At 44.7% G+C, this 5,517-nt stretch overlaps 1 non-coding gene across 1 annotated transcript; it reads left to right on the top strand.

Moving 5' to 3' along the window:
* Positions 1 to 3,052: 3,052 nt before the first annotated feature.
* On the top strand, positions 3,053 to 3,159 carry LOC120267429. The gene has a single exon (XR_005538459.1). It is a non-coding gene; the product is annotated as a small nucleolar RNA R71 (small nucleolar RNA).
* Positions 3,160 to 5,517: the final 2,358 nt, after the last annotated feature.

Here is a 5,517-nt window from a genome sequence, read left to right as displayed (position 1 = left end):
AATTGATGAAGAGAATCAAGAATAGGGCTTACCGACGAGTATAGATGAGAGAATTTAGATTCAGTCAGAAAACCACGTGAAAATCCTACCAAATCGGTGCTAATAGGTCAGAGAATGATGTGCGAGTTCTCTCAAAAGAATGGCGGATGTGAAGAAGAAGAGAAACGACTATTCTTTAAAAAAGACATCGCGCTTCTTGGTGTTCTGTACATCCGCACGGGTGTGCGGAAATTACCCATGCCCGTGCACCTTCATAAAAAACCCGTAGAGGGGCAAGTGCACGCCCCCGTCCGCTCTCGGGGACAACATCCACTGACTCTGAACATTCTTGCACGGGCATGTGGAAAATACCCACGCCTGTGCGCCCGACCCACAGGGCCCCCGCGCATGCCCCTGTGGCTTCTCTAGACATCCGAAAAAAAATTCCTAAGTGTTCCGCACGCCCGTGCGGAATGCCGCACGGGCGTGGACATTCACAGGTCCAATTCACTGGGGTAAATGCACGCCCCGGTGCCTTCTCGGGATGGAGAGAGCTCCTCTTCAAAGATTCGCACGGGTGTGCGGAAATTACTCACGCCCGTGCGGGTTTCACAAGGTCGCCCACAAGGGCGAGTTCACGCCCCTGTGTGCTCTCGGGATAACTCGCTAAACTCTGTAGGAGATCACACGCCCGTGCGGAAATTACCCACGGGCGTGCAATATTCACATGGTCATCATAGGGGCCTCCGCACGCCAGTGCGCCTCTTCTGGATGAGCTCGCAGTGCAGATCCATGGGCGTGCGGAAATTCCACACACCCGTGAGTTTTCCTGGATTCCTTAGAAAAAACCTGCAGGTTCTGCAAAAATTTTCTGAACATGTTTAAACACTCAGAGCCTGCCCTATTATGCAAGTTTTACCAGTGAAAACATGAAATAAAGCTCAAATGACCCAACTTCGCCAAATCCACATGAAAACACACGATGAATCCTCAAAATCTAAAATAAAATCGCAGCACAAGCATCTAAAAATCAAGACACCAACACTCAACAATTTATTCATGCAAACACTACATTATTCGACTAAGAAAAATAGTAAACACTTGGGTTGCCTCCGAAGATGCGCTTGTTTAACGTCACTAAGCTTGACGTACCTTGTCTTACCACACGGGGGCTCATAGATGAACGTTAACCTCTTACCCATGACTTGGAAGCATGATGAGCACAATCTCTTGAAGGTAGAGGGTGTAATATCGGGCTTGGGGCCACCTAGCAATGGTTCATCCAACTTCTTCGGTTCACGTATGTCTCCAATAGCCTTGGAGCATTTCCGGTGGCATCTCCTAGCCTTCTTCATTTTCAGGAGCACCTTCTTCAAGATCCCCGGGGTAGATGGTACTTCTTCCGTAGTACCAAGCATCATTACTTCTTCATAATCCTCCTCTTGGTCTAAAAAACCCTTGTAAAGGTCCGGATTGAACATTTCCTGCATGTATTCATCAACAATCTCATCAGTAGTGTCTACAAAGTATAAAGTATTATTGAAATCAAGAGAATGCCACATGGCTTCAGCAAGGTGGTATGTGAGCTTGTCATCTCCAACTCTCAACGTTAGCTCTCCGCCGTCCATGTCAATCAATGCCTTGGAAGTCCGTAAGAACGGCCTCCCAAGTATCAAGCGTACATCCGCATCCTCATCGACATCTAGCACCACAAAGTCTACAGGAAATATATACTGGTCAACCTTGACATGTATATCTTCGATGATACCCCTCGAATGACTCACCGTTCGGTCCGCCAAATGCAAAGTCATCCGAGTGGGTCTAGGCTCACCCAAGCCTAACTTTCGAAAGAAGGAGCATGGCATGACGTTGATGCCGGCCCCTGAGTCCGCCAATGTCATTCCTTCACCCATATTGCCAATACTACACGGAATGATGAAGCTTCTCCAGTCTTTCTTCCTGTTCGGCATGTTCCTTTGCAACACCGCTGAGCATGAAGCATCTAGAACCACCGAAGCACTCTCCTCCAACTTCCTCTTGTTGGTCAACAAGTCTTTCAAGAACTTTTCATACTTAGGCATTTGGGCCAATGCCTCAACAAAAGGAATATTGATGTGGAGTTGCTTGAACAAACTTAGGAACTTCTTGTACTATTCATCCCCTTGGTCATTCTTCAATCTAGAGGGATAAGGGATTCTTGGCTTGAAACGTGGGGGTGCCACCTTCTTCTCTTTGCTTGTTCCCTCTTCTACCTCTATAACCTCGGGTGCGTGTTCTTTTGACATCTCACTCAGAAGCTTACCTTCAACCTCACGACCACTTCTCAAACTGATCGCCTTCACTTGCTCTCTAGGGTTGGTCTCTGTATTGCTCGGCAAGCTTCCATGTGGCCTTTCAGAAAGATACTTCGTAATTTGAACCACCTAATTTTCAAGATTATGTAAAGATGCGGTGTGGTTGCGAAGTGTAGCCTCAACTGATTCAAACCTTGTATTTGCAGATTGCACAAATCTAGTCAAGGCCTTCTCCAAATCATTCATTCGGGTTTCCAAACCTGAAACTCTGTTCTCCACATGTGGGGCTTGTTGTTGTTGGAAACCCGGTGGACCCATGGCCTTTGGTGGACCCTGATTGCTCCATGAGAAATTGGGATGATTCTTCCAACCCGGATTATAGGTATTGCTATATGGGTTTCCTTGAGATCTCATGCCATTACCTACAAAATCGACGTTATCTACCGAAGATACACCACCAATAGAGATCAGGCAATCGGAGGGAGCATGTCCTCCGACACACCCAGTGCAATTAGTCACGGCCGTTACTCTATTTGAAGTTAGAAGATATAACTTCTTACTCAAATTTTCCACTTGGGCCACCAATGAAGTTACGACATCTATCTCATGGAGACCGGCAACCTTTTTCTTCTTCCTAGCATTCCATTGGTAGGTGTTTAACCCCATTTCTTCAATTGGGGGTCTTGCTACCTAAGGTACCTCCTACTGCCGCATCCAAGAGTTGCCTTGTACTCGGGTTCAAACCATTGTAAACGGTCTGAACAATCATCCACTCTGGAAATCTGTGTTATAGGCACTTTCTCAGGAGTTCCTTGAACCTTTCCCAGGTCTCAAATAGAGACTCCAATTCCAACTGAACAAAGGATGAGATCTCATTCCTAAGCTTTACGGATTTTTCAGGGAGGAAATACGAGCATGAAAAAAACTTCTACCATCTCCTCCCATGTGGTAATTGATGCTCTAGGTAATGAGTATAGCCACTGCTTCGCTCTCCCCTTTATGGAAAATGTGAAGGCTCGCAACTTGATGGCATCATCCGTCACCCCATTTATCTTCAGCATATCAGACACCTCAAGAAAACTCTCTATATAACTGTTTGGATCCTCATCGGCCAAACCATTGAACTGTGTGGATTGCTGTAACATGTGGATGAATGCCGGCTTCAGCTCAAAGTTCTAAGCTGTAATCGGGGGACGCACAATACTCGATTGTGTCCCCAACACTAAACATCTGGTATAATCGGATAATGTTCCCTATTGCTCATTCTGTTCTGCCATGTTTTTAGATTCTTCCACTTCCAAATCAGCTAGATTAGACTGTTCTTGCACAGGATCTTTCCCTTTTCTTCTAAGTGTGCATTCAAGCTTGAGATCTCCTTCAATCAATATTGAGGGGTTTCCTCGGGTCATAACCTGGAGCTGCACCCAAAAGAAAGAAAAAGAAATCAGAACAATGATAGATTAAGAAGATATGAAATAGAATGTATGTTGAAATAGCTAAGAAAACAAAGTGCAAAGTATCTCTAAACGCCTACTCCCCGACAACGACGCCAAAAATTTGACAAGGTCCCCTTGCTTATATCCCGCAGTGCGCGGGTTTATTGAAGTAATAATCCCGGATGAGTGGGTATCATATCCACAGGGAGTAGGGAATAAAAATACATAATTCGCTTCTTAACCATGTGAAAAGTGAATAGTGATATATGTGACAATGATTCAATTCTCAAAAGTAAAAACAACAAGTAAGAGAGCACAAGTAAAGGAGAAGATAAGGTAATCAATAAAGATGGGGTACCGGGATATTGCTCGGCCTAGGACAATCATTTCAAGTGCAAGAACCCTCTATTATGCTTCCTAGTTAATGCAATAGTGAGTCATGGAAATCCTTAATTACATAGTCCCAAATCTAAGGTCAACCATGCCTAACTCTATACATATCCCAGAGGAGAGATTGAACAACCTCTCAACCTCGCACTCGCATAGAATTGTAATGAGCTATAGGGATTCCAAGCGATAAATCTCTTTCTAATTATAGACCTAACCCTTTGGTCTAGGTGGAAGGTCCCTAACCACAATTAAGCCCTAGATACTAAGATCACTCCTACACTTCACTCCATTTCACTCGAAACTAAGCCCCAGCAGAAGGTCATCCCTTAAACCATTCACTCTATTATGGCCACAAAGAACTCGAGGAACGGAGGTAGAATCTAACAAATCGGAGAGGAAAGGTGACGCTCCTGTACTCTCGACTCACCCTCTCAATCCTCTCCAACCTATCTTTGTCTAACACTCGTGGTGTGTCACTCATTCACAAAGTTACCAACAAGAACTCTCAACCCTAGTGTCACTCTATGGGAGAATTGAAACAATCAAGCAATCAAGGTTGGAACTCACAATAAACATCAATTAATTAAAAGCATAACAAAGAGATTCAATGAAACGAATACACCCCAGGGTTCACAAATACCCAAGTACCCGCTAGGGGTTTAGCTCTCCATGGAGCTAATTACAATCAAAGAAATAGAATGTAAAAGCAATGAATCCATAGAAAACTAGCTCGATAGTCATGTCGATGGTCTTATGCAGAGTCCTCTACTCGTCGCAAAGGGTCCTTTGTCCGGCCTATGATACACCTCACCGGATCGGTGCCGACGAAAGCTCTAACAATAATCTTCTTCAAAATGACGCATGATGTCAGAGCTGAAGAACGTCTCCAAAACCCTATCTAATACCTCTCAAAACCCTTGTCGAAGCCCTCTATCAAGTTTGGGAACAGATGGAGAAAAGAATGCTGAAATAGGGGCTGAATCGGCTTTAAATAAGGCTGGAATCGGGGATCCACACACCCCATTAAATAGTATCTCTGTTCTGCAGTTTTCTCGGCCGCTGTGAACATTGCTTCTACAGTACTTTGCTACATAGTTGCTATAGTGCTCTGCTACAATACCGCCTGAAATACTTCCTGAATCCATACTTTCATCGAGGTAATGCAAACGGGCACACGTTCACGTCGTGGATCGCTTTGCTTCTTCAATGATGGATATGTTGATGGAGATCTTGTTCTATGTGCATAAGTTGGAATGCTTGAGCGTGACTGCCCTTGTGCCCCTCCAAATGCTTGTGCTAACTCAAATACGAGGAGGTTGGCACACAATCTAGTATCTCACACCTAACCTATGTCTTCGTGTTTGAACCTTAGCAAGATTTCCTCCAAAATTGGTGCATTCTGATCCACATTGGCTTCT

The sequence above is a fragment of the Dioscorea cayenensis genome, chromosome 1, assembly GCF_009730915.1.
Source record: "Dioscorea cayenensis subsp. rotundata cultivar TDr96_F1 chromosome 1, TDr96_F1_v2_PseudoChromosome.rev07_lg8_w22 25.fasta, whole genome shotgun sequence".
NCBI classification, from domain to species: Eukaryota; Viridiplantae; Streptophyta; class Magnoliopsida; order Dioscoreales; family Dioscoreaceae; genus Dioscorea; species Dioscorea cayenensis.
Note: the sequence above shows the minus strand (reverse complement) of the source record. Positions and strands in the feature narration are given on the sequence as shown.